The following is a 24,177-nucleotide window of genomic DNA, read 5'->3' on the forward strand; positions in this document are numbered from 1 at the left end:
ACACTGTGGCTCCGTACACAAAAATTGCTTTTGTTCCACAAGCCGTATTGTTTATGTCTTTTGAATTGGCCGTTGAGGACACACATGCGGCCTTTTCTTAAAAGTTCAGCTAAAAACAACAAAATACAACTGCTACAAACGCCCTCCCTTTTCGGAAAGAGAGTTTGTTTTAAACTGCGTCACATGGACTCATATTTGGGCGCCGCGTAATTTAGTAAACTTTCTTGAGTTTGCTTTAATGTGTCGCTTGATTTATCATAAAACCAGCTGCCCTAATGTTGTAGTGTTTATCGTTTTCCCCATGACAAACTCTGTTCTCCGCCTTGGTTGCAGGAAATGACAACAGCCTTACAGATGCGTGGAGTCAAACCTGAATCACAGCAGAAGGCATGGGAGGAAAACACAGCAAAGTAAAAACTGAATACACTCATGAGAATTAGTTTACAACTCTAGTTCCTCATGTTTGATTGGGTTCTATTATTTCTGAAGAGCTTCTACAAAAAAACCTAAACCAAATACGAGACAAATGCATCCTTTGACTTCTCACATTACTTACGTTCATGCTTGAAAAACAGCAGCTCTGCTGATGCAACGAGACCATGTCTTGGCTTTGTCTTATCTGTCCTTGTGATGGATGTCCAGGGGGCAGAGGTCAGCCATGGTTTTTCTAGCAAGTGAAACATCTTTTTTACCGACTGCCTATAGGTTCAACAAGACTTTTTCTCCGAATAACACATCAAGCTTGGTCTACAAGAGTTTAAATGCTTTTTACAATGAATTGATAAATACGAAAAGAACAGACAGAAAATCATGAATAGTTTATTTAAATAATTACAATTTCTGATCTAAATTAATAAATGAATTGAAAAAAAATTTGACTGACAGCTCTACCAAACAGAGTGAACTGTCAGCTGAAAAGAAAATGCTGATAGTTGAGGTGTCTCATCCTGAAAAGAAATCTTTGTGCTCAAATGAAAGCGAGTGACACTTTGAAAAAGGGATTTGATTAAACTCAATTATCTCGGATTATGCAGTTGGGCTCCTGGTTCAACTCAATAAACAGCAAGTGCAGTTCCAGCTGGTATGCAAACAAACCTGTCTGATCTCCCAGAGCTCTGCAACACAAACTCCTTTCACTAACTTTAATGAGTCAGCAAACATTTTTACAGCAAATTTTCACCACTTTGGTCCTACATTAATGCATAAACACCATGAGCAAGTCCCTTTCATTTTGCAACTTTGGACACGGGATGGATGTCTGTACATCCTATGTGTTTGCAGCGTTGATAGTGAGAAGGGTGCAGAGCTGAAGTGATAGCTGCATGCTGGCATTTGTATGCTGACATTTGAATGTCTTCTAGAGCTGCTTCACTGCACTTTGGTTTTCTGACAACCGAAGAAAAGAAGGAAGACCATATCTCCACCTCCTTTTACTAGAATCAATGCTTCTCTTGGACACCGGGGGGTAAGGGCAGTCAAATGGCACTAAAAAGACACCATTACCTCTCCTAGAGGCCACAGGGTGCACCTTGATGGACTCCTTTGAAGCAGTATTAAAGACAAGTGTGCCCCTGTGCAAAAGTAGCACTTTAAGGGTAGATATAGACCAGGTCAGAATGATTCAATACCAAGTAAAAGTGAAATGAAAGAGGTCTCTGCTCTCCTCTCTGCTCTCCTTTGGCACAGATTGAATTTTCTGGCTACTGTGCAAGCTGTGGTGGTGGTGAGGCACTGGAATGAGTGAGGGAACAAGCAGCATTTTTCTCACACATATTTAGTGACAAATGAGCCACCGATCACACAGCTGGCTGACATTAGAGCCCAGCAGCTGGAGTTGACATGAGGGCCGGCAGCAGGACGCAGGAGGAGCCGACCCTGAAGCAGACAGGGATCAGTCACAAAGTTGAGCTACGCCTTGGAGACAAAACACAGCAGACACAACAATCATTATTAACTTCTGTAAAATGTTATAATAAAAAAATGATGGAACACAAATAAGCGACTTTGGGAATGAGCATTTTTAATAGAAACTATATATAGAATCATTGTATGTCCTCAATCAAAATATTGTGACTTTTTAGCAGGATATTTCAAGAAAGTGAGATATTGGAAAAATTAAAGCACATTTAATGTGAAACATTAAGGGCTTTCTTATGAATTTATAAGAATTATTTCGCTAATGTTTCAGAATCTTTATTAAGAATAAATATTTTTAGAAAAAAATTGTTGGTACGTTTTGTAAACTGAACAATACACATAGTATTTATGTAAGTATTTTTAACATGTCTCAATACAGACAGGCGGCAAAAGTGGTTTTCCTGGTAACTGTGCGAGCTGGATGGAGAGAAATTTATTAAATCAGCTTGACTAATTATTTATGTAGCTGACAATATTTCTTTGCTGCCATTATGTTTATCTTTGAACACATTTAGTGGTTTTAAGAGGAGGCACATACTTTACAAAATTCTGTATGACTGTTGATATAATGATAACCTATTACATTTAAAACTAAATGAAAGTTGTTTTTTCTAAACAAAAAATGCAGGCGTTACTCTAGAGATGCACTTCAATAAAAAAGTTTGGAGTTTTTACATTTTTTGAAGCATTTTATTTCACAATGGAAAACTTATATCTGTTTTTTTGTCCCTTTGATGTTTCTCCATGTTTTAAAGTCTTATGTCATTGTCACTCTCTTAAATTAACTATGTATCTTTGTTGCATTTTACTATTATTCTTTTATCCTGTCTTAAAAGCCCATCTAGGGACAAGTGCCACAAATTAGCTTCTTCTATAAGCATTTCGGTATTAGCTTGGGCCACTGCTTTGCTGTATGTATGTGTTTTCATATTGGTCTTTATTAAAATAAAATAAATTATTTGTATAATAAAATTTAAGATTAAAACTGCATTTCTGAGTTTTTTCTTTATTCAAAAATGCCATGGGTATAGATTGTAACTTTTACGTAAAATCAACAATTGGCAAGACACAAACTCTCTGCTTTGTTCCACTTTGATGCATCCACTTGCAGACAAAAAGACCCATGAACGTCTTTGTTTTGCTCGTCTGAGCTGGCGTCTGGTTCAGAGCTGTGTTGTGTGGCTGGATAGCTCCAATATTGCTCACTATTGTTGCACCGGCCATGTTAGGTTTGGGTTGTGAGGGGCTGTAAGCTAGTAGGAGAGTACAAACAACCCCAGCTGCTGTGCAGAAACTATGTCCTTGAAAACATCACAGGTTTTTCTTTATTTTTGTGTAAACACTGCATAATTAATTAAAGGATCACTGGGAACACTTTTACAATATTAAAGATAATTGGAGTGGAACTTTAAATGCAAGAGGTTGATAATTTGAAGGATCAAAAGGGATTTTCTAAGCAAACAAATTTAATAGTTTTAAACTCACTCCTATTGAAATATGATTAGCTATATTTAAAAAGAAACTGCTCAATTCATTGGCAGTATATAGATTTGGACAAAATAACACAAATAAAAGAGTTTTAAATTTTGTAATATAAACAAAAATCAAGTCAACAATCACTTATAATGGGACAATATCATTTTTTTTAACTGATGAAAGAACACAAAGCAACTTTTGGGGGCTCAGTGCTGAAGAAAATTAGAGATAACTTTTGTTATGCAGCATTGTTCACACGTTAGCTGAAGAAGGTAAAAGCTGACCGACACTGACAGGACAAAAAACATTTTAAGTGGCATCTAACTGAAGGTGGAACAGAGTGAAACAGGAAAGCATTGTATTGTATAAAAATAGAGCAAAAAAGCTGCACTGAAAAACATTTTTAATGGTGATTTGGTTGTACAAGTCATTGACAAGATCTCTGATTCTTTATCTTGTAATAAAGGTTTGATGGCGTTACTGCAAAGTATAGAGAAACAAACTAGTGGCCATCCCAGGCTTCTGTGCTTTGCTGCAAAGCATTATTGGAATATTACAAACTGATCCACCAGTGAAAAGTCAAAAAAAAAAGAAAAAAACATTACCCCTTCACCCTCTCCAGTACAAATCACTGGTAATTGCCCTATTACCCTGTCCCCAGGTTTGTTGAATTGCTCCAGCTCTCTTCTGTATGAGGAGCAAACGCATGTATTTGTCTCACCTTGTCTGAGTGGCTCAGGTATGCTGCCCCCTGAGGGACTGCAGTTCACTTTTCTTAAAGGGATATCCCACGGAGAGAGCTGTCCATCACCAGACCTCCCAGTGTGTCAAAATTCTCCCAGTCAGCTCTGCAGGCCAAGCGCTGGTCGATCGCTGCCGCTAAGAGCATTTAAAACGGCCTCTTTTGAGCTTCCACAGTCTCCAGGACAATCCTACTCTTTCACATCTTTGTCAGAGCTGTCACTCAGTGCAGACTTTACATATACCAGTAATTACAGTCTCAAACCACTCACAGCCTCCTTACGTGGTGTGTCACATGTCACAAAGACTTAACCTTATTGTTATGACATTTTTCCTCTAAATGGCTGACTAAGGCATCTATTGTCAGTTTGTCAGTCTTTGCGCCTAACGGTCCGGGATAGATTTACTCGCAGTTACAACAGACTTTCTGCACAACAAGAACAATTTCCTGCAGACACATGCAGACAGGGATTCAAATGACACTTTTTGTGATGCTACATGGTATTGCGCAGAAATACATTATACAAATGCATACATTGTTAATGGAAGTTAATATTAGCTAAAAAAAAAAAGTTTCAAATTAGCTATGCAATAGTTTTTTAAAAGTAAAAGCCCAGCTTGAGCTATGGACATTTGAATTATAATATTTGTTTTATAATTGAATTGTATTTTGTTAACGAGACAATATCAAATAGACTCTAAACAAGAAAAAAAAAACGTTCAGAGGCTTGGTGAACTCTCAAGTGTTCAACTCTCAAATGTTCGTCCACTTCTTTTATGAATATTTTTAGACAGCGTTAGGAAGCAACTGCACCCAAAGTAAGCAAAAAGCTAACTTTTCTGGAGTTATACTATTATTTATTTTTATACCAGCTTTGGAATGTGTAGCTATTTAAACTTTTTATCGATGTCATGAGAAGCGTTAATGTATCAACTGTGTAAGTTATCAGGCAGGATCATATGGCTGCTTAGTTACTCATACAGAACAGCTGACAGGGCTTTGTGATACAGAAACAACAAAAATATCAGATTTGGGTAACAAACGAGTCAATGTTTCAATTTTTCTTGTTTTGGTGTACATGCAGAGTAATTTAGTATTTGGATGTTTTTTTTGTAACGTAAAATATAATATAGGAAAATAATGGCAGCAATTTTCACATAGATCTGATCTCGCACAAAAACTTGCTAAAACTGTAACAAATGTTTTAAGAAAATCCTAAAAAGAAATGCCATAAAAGAGATGGTATAATAAAGCCAGTTACTGGATTTGTAAAAGTCAGATTTACACTGTGCAGAATTTAAGAAAAATTAAGTATGTTTTTTTTAAGAAAATTATATTGTGTTTTATTAAATTTTTTTAACTTTCATTTGAGCAGGACATTAAATACATTTTCAAATCAATCCTCCTTTAAAACATTTTTGAACTCAACAATTAAATGTTTAGCAGTAATAACAGATGAAATTCTTTAAATAAATAAAGATATAATTTTTACCAAAAGTGGTGACATGAATGCCACAGCAGGAGTGGAGGTTGGATTAACAGGATTTTATGAGCAAGTTTGGTTTTACAACGTAACAAAAAAGCTTCACATTTTCACTTAGACAGGTGTGAGCATTCTTTTTTACTTTAAAGCTGCAACCTATTTCAAAATCTTACACAAGAAATTTGTTTCCTTATCAAATATAACAGACAAAGTTTTTAATTTCTGATTTGATTCTGAAAAAAAGCCTTTCACAACTTTTTTTATTAACAAAACAATGATTTTTGGAGAAAAACATTGGATTTACTTCAACTTTTTATCTCCCTGCTCAAAACAAACAGCAGAGCGCATTTAAAAGACAGTAAAAACACTGACTATGTGTTTTACAAGGCAATAAGGAGCAAAAAAACATTGGTTTTTATTGATTTTGTCTTGGTTGGGCAGTTAAATGGTTAAGAAATAGCGGGCACTTTTTTTTTTTTTGACATACATTTTGTTTTTCATTTGTGTTTTTTCTTCATGAAGTCTGCAGGACATGACCATTAAAACAGCAGATACAAAATGGAAAATCAAAGATATGTAATATTGCGAATAAAAAGCAAAAACACAAGCCTGTTGGTTTAACTCAAGAAACAAGATAACTCTTTAAATAAGAGTTATCTTATCTTGAGTTATCTTCGTTTTTAAAATCAATTTTTTTATTTGTGGATTTTCTGAGCTTTCTCTAATCTGTGAAATATATTTAAATCGCTGAACCGATTTGCTGTAAAAACATGCATAGGGTACAGTTGAAAACCCAGAGGGCAAACTTCAAAGGCTCCAGCAACATCTGTGACTCATAAGACAAAGGGGTTGTACATAATACATGATTTAATGCTATGTTTTGTGTTATCAAATGTAACATGGAAAAGTGTGCATGCTCATTTAGTTCTTTGTTCCTACCAGCAGCCATAACAAGTGGGCATAATTCTAAATATGTTTAATAATTTTTAAACGCCATCAGTCACACATTTGTCTGTGTAATCCATTCAGCTTCTTGTCTGCATGGACCGTCGGCATCTAAATGCTCTGTAAATATAGCTCAGCCAGTGAATCCGCGCTCTGGTCTAATTCCAGGCTCAGCCAGTTTGAATTGGGCATGAGGCCAGCACAGCACTTCACCATGCTGGCTAACAGCTAATATTTGGCTCATGCTTGTGTGGTAAGTGATCAGTTTCATCAAAACGGCCAGAGCCTAGCATGGCTGATTCATCTGTCGCCACTCTCGAATAGGCCTGCTGAAAGAAAAAAGGAACTTGGTGGAAAAAATAAGATCGGGAGTTTATTCATAGGTTCTGGAGTGTTTGATGATACACAGCTGGAGCTGGTAATGTTTCCGAATCTGTAACAGTCTATCTGTTGCACCTGCAGTTTTGCTAACAGGCTCTGACAACTGTCAAAATAATGGTTAGGAGATGTAAATAGGACAACTTAAAAGAAAAAAAAAACTTTTTGTAAAAAAAAAAAAAAAAGAATTTAACTTTCCATACATTTGAAGGAAAGGAACTTGGCAGCATTTAGCATGCTCTCAGCGATGATTATTCTCAGCGAGAATCCCACAGCATTGTACCATGAATAATAGCACATGTCTCTATATTATTAATTAGCTCAGGGGTAAAGTTGGCCATGAGGAGTCACCGTGACAGATGCTTTCTGGTCGAGTGCCAAATTGTGGGAAGTGATAAGTCTCGCAAGTGTTTGCAGGAGGGTGTAAGGAAGACCTACAGGTCATGTTCACGCTGTTCAAATAACCACGGCTGAACACTGAGGCTAACCAAGAAAGCTAACAGGGATGGGGCACATATTAGCTCTAGACTCTTACAGCATTAGATCACATTGTGTCACTGAGGCTAAACAAAGGTGAGGAAATAGGAAAAACAACCCAAAGATGAAAAAACAGGAAGCAAGTCATTTGGAGACCAAAACATTGTGAACATGGTCTTGCTGAAAAATTAAATGAAACTTGAAAATCTGTCAAAAGTGACATTGCACGAATTTAGGGTGTTCAGGCAGAAGCAAGCAAAAACAGTTTCCTAATCACCGTTTCTGAAGCAAAAGGTAACAAGCCCAGCGACTGGCAAACTGTTAAGGGTGTACCCTGTCTTCATACCCTGCCTTCACCCAGCTGTGGTAGCTGGGATAGGCTCCAGCAACCCTGTTACCCCAAAAGAGATCATGCAGATTTAGAAACATGGATAAGGAAACAACAAAGATAAACAAAAAAGGGCATAATGACAAATAGTTTTCATGGGTCAGATTATGAGCATAAATTACAGCTTCATTGCTGTACAGCTAATTAGTTTTAAAAGTACATAACTTTACAGGATTACAGGTTGACTCTTCTGTTTTTGGAATATATTATTCCAAAAATAAATGTCTGGAATAAATCCAGAAAGGTATTCTTGTATTGTATTGTGTACGGGTTAGCATGGGTGCGTGTGAAGGCATTTTTGTGATATTTGAGGCCCCACCCTTTTGACTAACATCTACATCTGACAGTAATAAGACTAAACCTCCAGCAACTTGTTGCTTTGTGGTTCTACACCCCATACTTCTTAAGCATCCTCCAAATTCTTTAACCTCCCTCCCCTTTGTTTGTACCCTTATCCCCCATCTTTAACATCCTCCTCTCTCCTGTCTTCTTTTTTTCCCATCTGGTCCAACAAGAAATGTACACACAAACAAATAAAGTTAAGCCTCAAACACAAAAGGGGTTTATACAAATGTACACCTCGTGTGTCGGAGAATTCATAACCCCCTATTGTAACAGTAAACTCTGTCCAAAACAAGAGGCCCTCAGATCTTATCTGTTCACATACTAGACAAGGCAAGTTAAAAAAACAAAAAAGATATTTACTTTGAAAAGCAAACGTCCTTAAGTTTAAGCTTGTGTGTGCATGGAACAAAAGATAGACTTTATTTTACACAGTAACTGTAACTAGTAAATGAATCTAAGTTTTAGTTTTGCTTCACATTACATTAAAAACCCTTTTGTAACATCACATTTTTTCATGTGGTCACACCATTTAATCCACCCTCATGTTTTTTTCTCTAAATGCAAAAATGAACACCATGTATTTTAGAGTTCCATGTCATCACTTGCTGCAGTCGCATTTCTGTAACTGAAATCTGGAAGGAAAAAAGTCAAACATTTGATTTTAATCTTTTCTAATTAGAACCGTATGAGTATCATGCTTGTGAGTGATCCTGGAAAATCTATATTGGTCAAATTTAACAATGTTTTTGTTGTTCTATCTAGAAAAGATTAAAAATAACAACGTTAACAAACGCTCTCTTACGTGACGTGTCATGTCAAAACAGCAATTTCTGTGTAATTATGTGGACTAATCTACATCATGTTTTTATCATTCCATTTTGGCCTGAAATCCTTGTCAGTTTTTGGTGACTTCACAAACTAAAAACTACATGGGCAAAAAATAATCCAGACAAACGGTGGTGTCTCTGCTTTGCACTTGCACTCCTGTAAAGAATTCATTTATGCCTCTGAATGCTGTACTAATTCTTCAGACCCTGTATTCAATTATTTACGCCAAGTACATAACTTTTCAATTAACTAATTGCCTGGCTCTGGAGATCTCTGCAAACACGCTGCCCTCTGGCAGGTCACCAGCAGCCAAGGAGGAACTCTTCACTTGCATTGTTAATACGCAGTGACTTAAAGAGCAAATAATTGAATAAATATTTAAGAGAACAAAATGAGCTTTTAAAGCGAGGAGCTCACAGACAGAACCAAAACGATCTTTTGTTCATGTATAGATTTTAATCTTTTGAGAGAGGAATTTGCTTTTTCTAATAAAAACTCTGCCAGAGGATGTTACAACAATGTTATCTTCATGTAAGTACAAAGATCATAGAAATATTTTATAGGTGAAAATTACCTGCCTGCCAGCAAGTACAAAAAACTAAACCAGGACATTGGTTTTTGTTTTCTGAAAAACACAAATAAAGTACAATTCTGAAATGCTTTTCCAGAGAATGTCTGACACTACAAGGCTGAATTGCTTCACCAGTAGATGGATAGACAGCTGTGATGGGTGAGGAAGTGGCAGACAGTTGTAAGGAACCTGTTTTACTCACTTGCCAAATTCTGTCATGTTGGTGACTATCTAATCTGTCTGACCTGATGACCCGGGTGTAGAGATAAGAAACAGAGGGAGACCATTTTCCTTTTGGGAGCTAACATGGATGCATTCTGTTTATTTGTAAATTCCCTTCAATGATGATTATCCAGATGCATATTCTTAATCCAATTAGATCACATAAACCAGACAGACTAATTTCTAAAACCAAGTTTTTTACTTAGAATTTGATTCAAAGTTTGATTGGTAATTAATGTGGTTTTGCAGAGATTTCTGCATCTATCAGATGACGTGCCATATCATCCATCCAAGCCCATCCATCCAAGTCTTCAAAAGCATAAAAAGGTCATTCATGCCAGAGCTTTTGCAGGTTTTTAACCTGAAACAGAAGTCCATATCAAAAAGCCACATTTGTGCTATTTTAAAGGCAACTCGTGTTTATCCCATTTCATAAACAAGACTGTGTTCATGATAGGACGCTCCATCTGGTCCGCATTCTTAAGTCAATCTTCAGAGGATAAACATCATACATACTTACAAATAATCTGCGTAATGCTTCAGGCCTAGGACCCAGATCAAACTGATTTGAATGTAGGTTTAGTACAGCTGCTTCCTCTTTCAGACAAGTAAACAATGTAATAAGAAACTGTCACAACTAATTTCAGAGGCAGACAGCCAAAAGCATGAGATGAAGTGACATGTCTGCTCATATCACAGCCTGCTGATGCCAATCTCTTTTGTTGGAGTGAAAGTGATTGCTGAGCATGTGACAAAACAGCAAATAGGAGAGAAGGAAAGCTGCCATTGGGGGAGAACAGTTCTGAGAAGATGGGTGGAGAAAGAGTAGGCAAAAGAAAAAGGGGCGAAAGGGAAAGTGCTGAGCAGTGATAATACTGCAGCCTTTCAGCCGATGCACATTGGTAAGGTGAGACTCCCTCCAAACTGTGCTTTCTGGGCAGCAGCCCAAGGCTCAGGCTGTCTGATGGCTACAAGACCCAGTTGTACAAGAGGTGATTTCACCCAACCAGCCTGAGACATATCCACAAGCCACATAAACCAGCAGTTTGGAGTGTAGACCTAACTGTATTTTATTAATTAAAAAACATGTTTTAAGAATAAAAATGTATATTTATTGAAACAAACTATTTTTTCAAGTTCCATCTTTTACTCTGAGAGCAAACAAAGACAAACCCCAAACACAACAAACTCTGAAAGACCCACTTCAATTAAAATGTTTTTTTTTGGTGTTTTTAACATATTTGTTTTGAATTTTCACATAATGGAGGGCATGTATAAAGAAGATTCAACTTACAATTGATTTTCTGAATATTTCTTTATTCAAATAGTTGTGAATCAGGAGCAGACGAAAAGATGTTGATGAAGCTTGTAGCTATGATGTTAAAGCCGTAGTAGGGCCAGAGCTCCCTGCTCCTGTTCCATTCCGATGCATCCAGTTATAGGCAAATATATCCATGTACATCTTTCTCATCCGAGCTGGAATCTGGCTCAAAACTGTACTGCTGGATTGCTCTAATATTGTTTGCCATTTTTGTCCCACTGCTAATGTTAGGTAGGAGGTATGAGGGGCTGTAAGCTAGCAGGTGGGATGAAGGGAACAAAGGCGAGCTCACTTCACGCCAACATTCCCGCCCACAACTCAGAGATGAGTTTCTAAAGAACCACTGCTGCTCTGCAAAAAATATGTCCCAGAAAATGACACAGGTTTTTTTTTTGGCTGAAAAAGGCATAATCATAACTAAAAGAACACTGAGAATGTTTTCAAAACAGATCAGAAAATAATTGGAGTGGAACTCTAAAAATGACAATGTCATCTTATCAAAACAAACATTTTTTCCCCAAATTCTATCTATCCATCTTCAGACTTACTGTGAGAGCAAACAAAGGTGACACTAGGCTCAAATACAGAAAAATAGGACTCTGAAACCCAATGAAGCAGAAGGCCAAAAGAATTGTTTATAGGAATATTTTTTTACCTCAATGACACGAGTGGAAAAAGATAATCATTTTTTTAAATAGAAAGAAGATATTAGAAAGATCAAAGAACACATAACGCAAATCATCACAAACTGGCGCTGCTCAACAAAGATCGTAAAGCAGAGATGCATTAGGAAGCTTCCAGTGGGAGTTTCCACAAAGGGGTGGCCTTTGATTTCCTGCATGGCAATGCAAACATCCAAGTGCAGCTGAAACGTATCTCATATTTCAATGGTGCTATCCGAGGATGTTGTTAGGACTGTGTTTAAATACACAGATGACTATTGCCAGAATAGCTTGCTCTGCAGAAGGATATTTTTTCTTTTTTTTAGAGCTATTTTACCTATGACAGAAATAGAAGTACACACTGTTAAACAAAAATTTAATCATGCTTTCCTTTAGGGAATGATCCATTTATTATGTTGCAGAGGGGTTGGATCTGGGAGCAGGGAAGTGCTGTCTGTGTCCCTGTGTGAATCAAACCCTCTCTGATTAGCCATTCAGAGTGGATGGGATAAGGCTGGCCCCAGGTGGCCCCCTCTGTTAAATTGCAGATTAAAGAGTGCACAACTAATTTCTTTAGTCTAATCTTATTAAAGGAAAAAAGCAGCTGTCAACCGTCACCATGTGAATATAAACTGTACGCAACAAGAGCAGAAGTGCACGTATTCTTCAAGGATGCAACACAAACACACATACCTACAATATTTACATATTCATCACCTGCAAAAGCAAATGTGGTAAATGTAATTTAAATTCATAATAAACTTTAAAGGACTTGTTAAACACTGGTATAGATCCACAGAGCTGAGTTAAGAATGAACATTTAAATTCATTTAGGATTCACACACATTTTAATTGGGTCCTTTTTTGCAAACCTTTGCCTAAACTTGATTTAGCAAAAACAACAGATGTATTTGGTAAGTATTAGTAGATATTGTGCATGTAAAAATGTTAGATTTTTTTTTATTTTGTACCTTTAGCAGTAGTTTGTCCTTAAGAATGAAATCTTTTTTTTTAAGAGAGAAAAAATATAATTTGATAGGTAGTTTTGTGTTGATAATTAAATAGTGAAATATAATTATGTACTTGTGAATATGTATGTATTTGTGTATGTGCTTGTGTATAAATACAGTATATGTATTTATATGTATATACATTTGGTTAAGTATTTGGATTTTTTGGATGGCTTCCATAAGCATGATGCTTCAGTCCAGCCGCTTTATGTTGATTATTGTTTGGAAGTGGTGAGGGTGTTTTAAAGAACAAAACTTCAAACTGAGTAATAAATGCCCACTTTAAATAGAATTTTTTATTGCAATCCCTCTTCTTATATTATGTGTTTACAAGATCTGCAATAATCTGTGAAATTCATCCACAGAAGCTCCTTTGTTGTGTAAACCTTCACCCCAAAAAAGTGCCTCTTTATTTCTGGATCCATCTGTGTTGTTTCATTTTCATCACTCGTTCACGTTCACAGCTCAGCTTGGAATTTTTGGCGTCGTGCCCTCTGACATGATCTGACACCAGGCGCTTAGGACCCCGAGGTATTTTGGGGACCCCTCTGATTTAAAGCCTCATCACCTCTGCATCTCCACCCATGTAATCCTACTACTCCTCCACACACAGACACACAGGTGGAAGTCCTCCTACCTGCATACCTGTCGTTCAGTTTAACTTTCAATCCAATTCAAGGTTGAGAGGAATCACGCATACACAGTTTTTTAAGCTGTGAGTGAATGTCGGTTTGTCACTGTGGCTTATGACACCCAAGCACTGTAGGCCACACATTCAGTGCTGGACCATCACGGCCTTTTGATTGCTCCTCCTCTCTGTAATTGCTTGTGATTAACTCTGGCATGAGAGCAGGCCAGCAAGAGTCTCTCTCCCTTCTCTGCTGACAGTTCTTGTCAGTGGGCTTGAGGGGCAATTTGGCTGCTGACATGCCTGCCCTGGTCTCTTGTTACGGGGGAAATTTGCTGTGCTTGACCCGGTACTGCCAGACTATCTGCTGAATTCCTGCCTGTCCCTCTCATACCTCTTCTCCCCATTTCTACCCCCCCAACCAATACCACTGTTTGCCTGTCTCTCTTCTGTCATTGCCTTCCTTCTTCCTGCCAGACCGTTTCCTTCCATTTTCTTCCACTGAAGTTTTTCTGCTTTGCAACGTTTGTCTTTCTTTCTGCAAGAGTTAACTCCCGACAACCCGACTCCTGGGCTTTAGTGCCTCGGCTGCCTGTATTTGCCTGTTTCAGGACTGCACCAGGGGAGCAAACAATGGGCATATTGTTAATCTGTCCGTAAGAGAGCCTTATCTTGTTGTAGACATGGTATTAAATTTCGGAGCGGCCCCATGTGGCCAGGTTGGGGGTGGGGTGCACAGAGAGGGGACGGAGAGAGAAAGAAAGAAAGATGTAGATAATAAGCTGTGTAATCGCTTCACCTTCTCTAAACAGCTTAACCTTGTCAGAGGCTGCTGGTCCACTGGCACCCACCTGGCAAAGAAAAACGTTGGTACTCATCTTTACTGTATGTGACACAGATTGGATGAGTTAGACTGTAAAGGCAGGTGATGGACGCATGTCTACTGCTAACTACTGAATACGTGCAAAGATTTAAAACCTTGTTTTTAGACATTCAAGATACTTTACCAGGTTTTAAGATGTTTTATCTCCTTTTTGCTCTACACTTTTCCAAGCTATTCTCAAAATCAGCACAGTCCAGAATGTCTTGTCACATTAGAAGCTAGGATCTAGAAATAGGAAAATTATTATTAAAACAAGTCAAAATCATTTTCCTCCATACGTTTAATAACAGAAAAACTTGATTGATTTAAGAAATGTTCACAGGACATTTAGAGATATTCTGGAAACAAAAATTTTAGAATTGCTACAGTTTTAGATTTTATGAGGATTTACTACGATTGGTCAACTTGTATTAAGATTGGATTCTCATTTTGTTCACATTTAGTTCTAAAATTAGTCGTTTCTATTTATTAAACTAATTTTTATCTCTAGTCAAAATGAACTACAATTAGGTACCGGTACATAAAACTAAAAAAATACAAACCATTTGCTTAGAACTAGCAAAAAAATACTTATCGTTTGACTGTATAACATTCAATTTTAGGTAATTCTATCAAACAGCTTGCTTTTTTAGCTAATTTCCCCCATTTTGAATCCTTGGAATTCCTTGTTTCTAGATTCTGATGTCTTATGAGATTTGTTATTAAGTAAAAAACTTGCCGCATGGACAGATCATTTCTCTACTTTTTAGTGATTTTCTTCTTAAGATTATTTGTCCTTTCCTATTTCTAGACTACCTCTTTTTGCAGTGTAAGGATTTGAGAGATCAGACAGTTGGCTTTTTTATTTATACTGTTATAAAATTAAGCTTTTTAAAAATATCATACATAGATGGTCACAGTTGAGCAGATATCTGGTTCTAGATAAAAACATACTTCCAAAAATCTTTAAGGTTTGGGTGAATTCCAGTCTGAATTCCAGAACAGATGGTTTATCTGGGGGAGGGGACAAAAGAGGATTAAAGGAGCCACAAATGACAATTTTTGGTTCAGACAATGCCCTGATTTCCTCATAAAAGTGTTCACTGGCCATTAGTTCAGCTCTCAAAGCAGATGTTCCAAGGGCCTTCGGTGAATGCAGAAACTGATATCAAGGCTGCTTCAAAGACTTACAGTAAATTCAAGTAGTAAAACTTCAGTTAAAGTAAAAAAGACCAAAAAATCCCACATGTGGAGAGGGATCACCGGGATTACTTTGTTCAGGGGTGTGCACCTACCGTTTGCATCCCTGGGTTCAAAGTGGACACCCCTGTGAAAAAGACACTCATGAACTGATCCATTTTTCATAAAGGCCTTTTCACACCTTCCATAAAAGTATTGGAAGTGTTGAAATAAATTATTATCTCATACGTGCCCAGAATAAATTGTTGAATGATATTTGGAGCTATGAAGTAGACAATTGATTAAGAAACTGCAAGCAATTAAGACCGTCGTGACTGGAACAGGTAACATCTAAAATTTAGTATTTTTGGTGTTTCTAACATGTTCTTGTGGCATTTTTCTCTTTTTTTACATTTTGCCTAAAAATGGCATAATCATAACTAAAAGCCACTGGGAGCACTTTCACAATAGATCAAAAGATGGTTAAAATGGGACTTCAATATTATAAAGCTGTGGTCAAAATGCAAAGTGGCTGTAGAAAAAACTGATAATTATCTGTCCAAATTTTTTTTGACCACCTAAAATAAGTTTGTAATTGTAAAGGACAGTGTCTGAATAACTATTTAGAAGCAAGTGTAATTATTGTTTAATAAGTGATTAGCTGCAGTAAGAAATTCACACTTACATGACAGAAGAAGCAGGATTACATGTCATTTGAAAATGCAGTCACAGGTGTGAACAGGCACTTTGTGATGCTGTGGGTTTGTCTGTCAGTGTCCCTTGCAGACTTGGTGAGTCATGCTTTGGTCTGCTGACAGCAGGTTGGTGCTGAGCCCAGATTGAAGGAACAAGCGCCAGACACGGAAACTGTACTGCTCTCCAGCAGCACCTACTGGATTCTGCAGGAACTGCTGCACAAAACTGAGGTACACTATGTGGCATGCGTTTGGGAGTATGAGCGTCTTTGAGTGACAGAGAAGTCAAGAGGGAAACTATAAATGGAGAGATGCAGAGAGATGGAAAATGCCAATAATATGTGTTCTTTATTTATTAGGAATGTTTAGGGTCAATGTCTTGGAGAGTGTCCATCTGCACATTACACTCAGGAGCTGGATATGTAGGTGAATGAACAGCTGCTTCTCCCTTTGAAAACTACATTCACCCCATTGTAGGGAGAGAGATGTTCATCCTGCTTCCAAAACTACTTGGATCTATAACTTTTATTTGTTACTATTTTTACTATGGAAATGTGTTCAAAACTGTACCTAAAAGTTTAAATGCCTTTAGAAAATAAATAACGCTCAACTCTAGCCGTTTCATCCACGTGTGATTTTTTTTGCATTCACTGTAATTTCGGCCAATGACTTGATAGGGCTGGCCAAGAGGCCGTGTGGAAGACCCAAGAGGAGGGTTATGGGTGTGGTGGAGGAGGACATTGAGGTGGTTGGTGTAAACTACTGGTGGTCAGATTGAGGGGGAAAATTCCCTTTGGTGACCCTAAAGGGAGCAGCCGAAAGGCTGTCTAGAAGACTTGATCTGGTTGGAAATCATCAATATGCTTCAATTGATAAAGTTAGACGTAACAAGGATTAAAAGCGAGAACTGGTAAAGTAAAATAGTGTGCATCCACATCTGACACACAGCTGATGCTGATGTTAGGGGACAGGAATCCAGGATTCCTGATATTTGGCAGTGCTGTAGGGGGCAGAGGGTGAACAGAAAAATGGCGGGCAGTGAAAATAATATGGAGGTTGAAGTAGAAACAAATTCAATCATGATGATTTCTAATATTAACAGTTTACAAACATGTTCAAAGAAAATTTTAAAACACTACAACATAGGAAATCTTCTGTCTCAATCGTGACAATGATGTGGCTTTTGTGGTCCATTAAGGCAGAACCAGACCCTGATTGAGATAGATCTTCATGGACCACCGTGGCTGTTGTGGGTTTTTACAGCTTCCTGGTCTTTCTCAGTGTGTTCGAGAGAGATTACATTTCTAATCTTGTTAGGACCTTTGTATCACCACAAACTTTGTGGTGACCATTAAACATACATGAGACCAAAGAAAACATTAAATGCAAATAAATGGTCTTTCTGGGCTTTCAGTTTGGGCTTAGGGGAGCACTGGAAAGCAGTTTTGGATAAAGTTGGATTAGACTTTGCTAAATGAAGAAATGCCAAGAGTTTGTAACTAGCTCTCCAAACCTGTGTGTATATATGTGTGCATCATTACAGTTCTAGAAATGTGTGCCAGCAAGAAACTGGATTTGTTACAGTCAGATTTAAAAGGATAATCCTGTGATATTGGCGCAAAAGTTATTGCATGAATTTATGTTTTTGTGTATTATTCTAATTTGATTGCTTGAAATAAACCATTTCAAATCAAATTATTAGAGAAAGACATTGCTAGATTCTCTTTTCTTGACTCAGATTTCTCTGGACTGGTGATAACAGAAAGAGGAACAATCTGTCACACGTCATTTAAAGAAGTTTTTACACACTCAAAGGGAAAAAGAAAGTGGAAAACCAAAGACAGAGAAAAAAAAATGTTTAGTGATGTTGGCTACCTTCAGGCAATTTAAAACCTAAAATTTATAAAGCTGTTTTTGTCTATTATCTTTCAAATCAGGTCTTTTTGAAAAATGGTAAAACCCAAACATGCTTTAAATTTATCGAAATGCTTTCTTCCAGTAAGATTGTTGTGAAGAGGGTTTTACTGTCATTTGTTAATCAGCAGACTACACTCCACTGTTTTGCTGCATAAATGTGCAATTTCTTTCCCTATTGCCCTTAAAGGCTAAATTTACAAACAGGTGTTATACCTGCAGAGCCTGAATAAGAATGCATGTGCTCTGTTCTGCCTGTCAAACGTGTTTCAGAATCCAGACACAAATTAAAAATGTGCAGTTTTAGCAGTTCTCCAACTCTAAAAACAAGCGGAATAAAGGGCAGAACAGAACATAATGGTGTTTTTGACCTTATATCAGAATTCATATCCTACTTGATACACACATTTCTGATTCTGAATAATTTTGATTCCAAATAATTTGAATTTTCTGTAGATTATTTGATGTAGTGGGCTTGACAGGGTTAAATAGTGTTAATAGAAGCTAAGATGGCTTCAATTGCTCAGCAGGGATGAATACTCAGGTTCACAGAATATCTGACAATGATACACATGAAACAGCCTCTTTGGTGAAACCCCTTAAAACGGGTTGTCTCAGTTTAGAAAGCTAGTTTTTCTTTTAATAGGTGATTATTTTTAAATCCTGTTTTCAGTTCTCCAGCTATGTTCCACTGTCTCCAGTTCCTTAGAAAGTGAAATATTTTCTATTCTTGGCGCTTTTTACAGTCACCACATTGCAAAAAGTCAAAAACTCTTAAAATCTGGGGAAAAAAATTTGAATAAGCTAAAAAAAACAACCAAAAAAAAACAACCTGACAATTGGATGAGAAAAATCTATTCACAATCTATTTATTTATTTTGCTTAGTCAAAAAACCTGCCTTTTGGACAGATTGTTAAATATTCCAGGTTTGTTTTAACATATCTTTTAACAGACAATTTACACTTTAAATAAATTGATTTATTCAAGATGAGGATTTCTTTTGCTGAGCAAATTAGGAATTGTCTTTAAATTGTTTTGGGAATTTGTCTTGACCTTTTCATTGAGCATTTTTTACACTTTGCTACACATTTTTAGAATTCAGCCTTTTATTTTGGAATTTTCAGCATCTGCCCACCAAACCATAAAAATTTCTAATTTTTTGACATAGAAAAAATATTCTGTTAAAATTTGAATGAAGTTCCCAATCAAAATCATGTCAGCACATTCACACTTTATTTAGCAAACATAACTCCAACATTTTTTGATTTCATCGATAGCAGGAACATTTTTCAGCTATAAGAAACATGTTATTCACAATACATTAGTTTATGGTTTTTGTCTATTTCGATATTTTACAGTTCCTGTTACAACATAAAACAATAAAATGAATTAAAAAGCAAAAAATACAGACATAGCTAAAAAGTTTTAAAACTGAATCCAGCAGATTTGCTGACTCATTAACGTGTTCCTCAGATACATAAACAAAATCACTTTACTGCACTTCCTATTGCATTACGATTCATTCCTTCCCCCGTGAACCGCCACCACACCCGCATCAAAGTGTTTTCTTGCTTTGCAGCTCAAACCAATACTTCCCGCCTAATGCAAACAAAAATACCTTGCTTCATATTCCACAGTCGTGTAGATTATGATATTGATCGTCTCTCTCAGTAAAAGCATTATAAATATTAAGAGCATTTCTCCATTAACGGCGAGTAGGAAACTGGCTAATGCTAATGAGCCTCAGAGTGCCCATTCCAGTCCATTAAAGGCTCTTAGCGCTGGGAAATGATTGTGTTTTTGTAGAAAGAAAAAAGTAACATGGCCACACAGATTCAGAATCAGAGGTTAATGATAAATGATACTAATGGACTTTCTGAGCCTAAAGAGAGAAAAAACAGGAGACTGGAAAATAGGAAAATGTATTTGTAATCTTAAAAGACTTAATTATTTAAGGAAGTAATTTTATTTGCACAACATGACTTGACAAGAAAAGCAGTTTTATGAAAAAGAGGAAAGTTACAATGTCAATGATGCGTAATGCATTTTAAAAGTTGCATTAAAATTCGATATTTACATCCCATTAATTCATATGAAACATATTCAGTTATCCTACCACTCATTTATCGCTGTAACCATATATCCATTCAGAGAATGTTTGTTTATGTATTAAATAATAGTTACTTAAGTCACATTAATTCGTCCATCTGTAGTGCCTGGTGCTTAGACATCAGACTGTTAAGCTATTTGTCAGTGATTTTCTATGTGGTGTATTTTAAACTGGTATAAGCCTCCTTGATGGATTGGGATCACAAAGAAATTATAAATTAATGTATTATCTGGAACAAAGTTTTATTTGGGGTTATAAATCTGAAGGAGTTCCAAACAACAAATTCTTAGCAAAGCACAATGTAAAGAAAAAGTTTCAATCTTCTACATTTATGACAGCTGAGTTTAACTTATCTTGACCGTTTTAATCACAACTTCGACAAAGTTAACACGGAACCTGAGAGACAAAGATGCCACATTTCTCTAAGCCAGAGTCATTTATCTGGTGAAAATACCTAGTGTTGTACTTAGTGTTGCTTAAATTCACTTAACATTCAACCATGGAAGGAATTAATATTTAGAATAGCTCAGCACAGCTGGATACAGTTTTGTCTTCCATTATTTTATTTTGAAAAGCCCATGTTTAAATTTCTACATGCTTGCAGCATCATAGACAAACACATCTAACTTTATTCACTTAAAAAATAAAAAAGATAAATATCATGTCTAAAACACGCACACACACACTAATCAATCACAAATAATCTTAAAGTGCTTAAAGTTCTTTTGATCTTTTGTAAAAGCCTCCCTACTGGTATTTTGATTATCCTTATGCCGTTTTTGGCTAAAATAAAAAAAGATCTATGTAATTATATAGGACATAGCTTCTGCTGAGCAGCATGATTTCATTAGAGTAAGCCTAACCTCATTTCCCATCATCACTTTGTTTACACTGTCCCAGTGGCTTACAGCCCCTCACACCCCCAATTTAGCATTAGTTGTGCAACAAAAATGGCGAACAATATTGGAGCCATCCAGACGTACAATTTTTCAACAAAATGCCAGCTCGTACAAGAGAAACAAATACATACATTGATTTGTCTATTTAACAGAAAATTCTAAATGTTTCTGTTTATCTCTAAGCCGATGCATCAGAATGGAGCACAACAGGGAGCTTGTGGCCCGCCGATTGTAGATTTTACACAACAACTACATGCTTTTCCAAACAACATTTTTTGCCTGCTCCTAAATCACAAGAATTAGGAAATTACGAAATTCTCAGAAATGCTATTTTAGGCCTAATTTTCTCTCAGGAGAAAAATGCCACAAGAACATGTCAAAAATGCCAAAAACGCTATTTTCATTCACATAGTTGCTAATTGTTTTGTTTATTTGTATTACGATTGGCTAGAGGGTTACTATTGTTTCAATAATTTTACTTTATGGCAAAGAAAAAAAGGGGTAATTTTGTTTCTATTAGATTCTATTTGTTAGGACATGCTATGTGGGATTTGGGGGATCAGTTTAAACAAACACACATTGTGCAATGAAGAACTCTCTTGTGAAAAGGTCTGACAAGGGTCACAGCATTAAACAAAGGCGCAGGGCGAACAATGTGTTATGAATGGAGTGTTTAGAGGGGTCAGGCCTCTGGTGCTTAAAACTGAAGCGCTACAAAGGAATGCACATGGGGCTGTCCAAGAAAAAAGGGAGCGGATGGGTGGCAGAGTTAGAGGTAGGGTCAAAGTGAACTACCTGTCTCTTGAGTCCACAGGAGACTGAGGGGTGAGAAAAGAAGGGAAAAACAATAAGAAAAGGGAGGGAGGAAAGGGGGGGGGGACCATCCAGTGAATGTTAACCTGAGAGAAAAGAGATGGAGCTGGGCTGTGTGTGTGTGTGTTTGTGAGTGGGGTTGTAGCTCAGTGAGTACCTGTCTGTAGAATCAGTGTTCCCCTCCGACCTGTAACGTTACTCCGGCTGCATTGTTTGGCGATGGACAGAACAAGACACAGTCAAGAACAGCCAGCCAAGTCAGGGGATCAAATTATTCTCAGGGAGCAAAGATTTACCCAGAACAACCCCCCCCCCTTCCCAGCCCACCCTCGTCTGGCCACATTCTCCACCTTTCTTTCGCCTCCCTCTCTTGCTCCCCTTCTTTCCGCCTCTCAACCCTCCTCTGTGGAGCAAAGTGATCCCCGAACTATTCCTGCTTAATCTCAACAGCTAACACACGTTTCAATCCTCCTTCACGCACACCCACACATAAAGGTGTATAGACAAACACGTACCAGCGCAAGCTTCCGCACATGCTCACAAAACTTGGGAGTCAAAACTGAAAAGCTAAGGAAAAAACAGGTCAAAATGGGGAAGGAAGAGGTTTGGATATGAAATCAAAAAAGAAAAAATATATGGACGGATATAAAAAAAAGTTAAATTTTCTAAATAATATTTGAATCTGTGTATGCAATTTGTCTAAAACATCAAAAATGTGTTTTTCAGAATGTTTGCAGTCTGCAGCAGACTCCTGCGTGCCTCTCCACGGCATTTCTCTGTATAAACGCGGGTGTCAGCTTACACTGACACCCACACTGTGGACATTTGTCACTCTTAAACCACATCAGTCATATAGACATGTATACATACCTACACATTAATCAGTGCTACTTTTTGTTTCAACAATTTGCATCTCCGGATACGAAACAGTTAAAAATATTTAGTGTTTTGTCATAAAATCTGTATTTTACTGATTTACTCAGTAAATTCATAATATTATTTGAGAAATGACTCAAAAAACTGTGAAACTGACAGCTACCTGACTGGACTCACAGGACATTATGAAATGTCATCAGTGGTTCACGAAAATTTGTTTAAAAACATAACTGAACATTCAATTTTTTAACTTGATTTCTTTTCGCAGCAGATTTGGACAAAACAAAAAGATAAATGTAATCCCTCCATTGTGTGAAATTTGAGCAACAATACAAAATATTAATATCAAGCTCATCAGATATGAAGAAAAACAGGAGAAAGTTTAGGAAAAATGAAGCAACTGATGAACACGTGATCATTGCTTTTTTAGACAATTCATGAACATGGGATGTGGTCCTCATAAATTCTAAGAGTGGAAGTTTTTCCATTATACTATCTCTTCTCCACTGAAAGACAAAGGAATGATTCAGACAACAATTTGCCTCAGTGATCAACAACTAGATTAGAGATTTGTTCTTGAGCAGCAGACCATAGACAAACAACAGCCGTAGGCAGGCTGGGATGGGAAAAGCAGCGTCCCAAAGGTGAGTGACACAGCTCAGCCTGTTATACCCCGAGATTAGCTCTTTGTGTCCCAGTGTTCCTGGCAGTAATCAAAAGACCAAACCAGGGCTAATAGTTAAAAATAAAGGCTCTAAAAAAGGTGGGGGGAGGTTAGTGGGTGGGCCAGATGAGGTCTTTTTACTGCCCCCATCACCATACATACACTAATGAGCTGGCGTTGAAGGTGGAGGATCTAGAGGGGGCTTTGAGGGAGTAAAAGAAGATAGAACTAAAGAGGAGCAAGAAACATGAGAGTTGAGAAGATGAAGGAGGTCAAGAAGACTATCCTACTTGACGGTCTCAACAGATGGAGAACAGCTAGCAGGGGGGGGTTGTGGTGTGATGTGACAACAGCACAGTGGGCAAAAACACACACACGCACACCCTGTGATGAAAACTGGAAAATTGTCACACACAGTTTTGGCGTGTCTAAACATGTGCCCATTCCATCTGCCCTTAAGTGTTCGATTCAACTGTTTTACGGTTTTATTCACCATAAATCTATTATGACTGTTCTTACAAGTTTCATGACCAGGGTTTGGGCTGCTGAGGCACCTGCCTTTGACTGCCACCCAAACCACATTGCATCGGCCTCTGTTGAGGTCTCCTACAGGTGGTGGGCCCATGGGAGAGTTGTCCCACGTCATTACTTTGGGCTGGGCCCAACTAGGGCCGGAAAGTCATGGTCACCAAGGGCTCGCCTACGAGCCCCAATCCCAGGCCTGGCTCCAGAGTGGGGCCCGGTGAAGCCTATCTGGGCGACGTAACTGGG

The 24,177-nt window shown here is 37.4% G+C and overlaps 1 long non-coding RNA gene across 1 annotated transcript in view; it reads right to left on the reverse strand.

Annotated features, from left to right (window-relative positions):
- Window positions 1-1,768: 1,768 nt before the first annotated feature.
- The window catches only part of LOC144991000 (uncharacterized), a 37,636-nt gene continuing 15,227 nt past the window's right edge, over window positions 1,769-24,177 (reverse strand). Inside the window, exon 2 of the long non-coding RNA XR_013654891.1 lies at window positions 1,769-1,914. This is a non-coding gene — a long non-coding RNA (uncharacterized LOC144991000). The remainder of the gene's footprint in view (window positions 1,915-24,177) is intronic.

The sequence above is a fragment of the Oryzias latipes genome, chromosome 3 (assembly GCF_053564925.1).
Source record: "Oryzias latipes strain Hd-rR chromosome 3, Olatipes_Hd-rR_3.1".
Classification (NCBI taxonomy): domain Eukaryota; kingdom Metazoa; phylum Chordata; class Actinopteri; order Beloniformes; family Adrianichthyidae; genus Oryzias; species Oryzias latipes.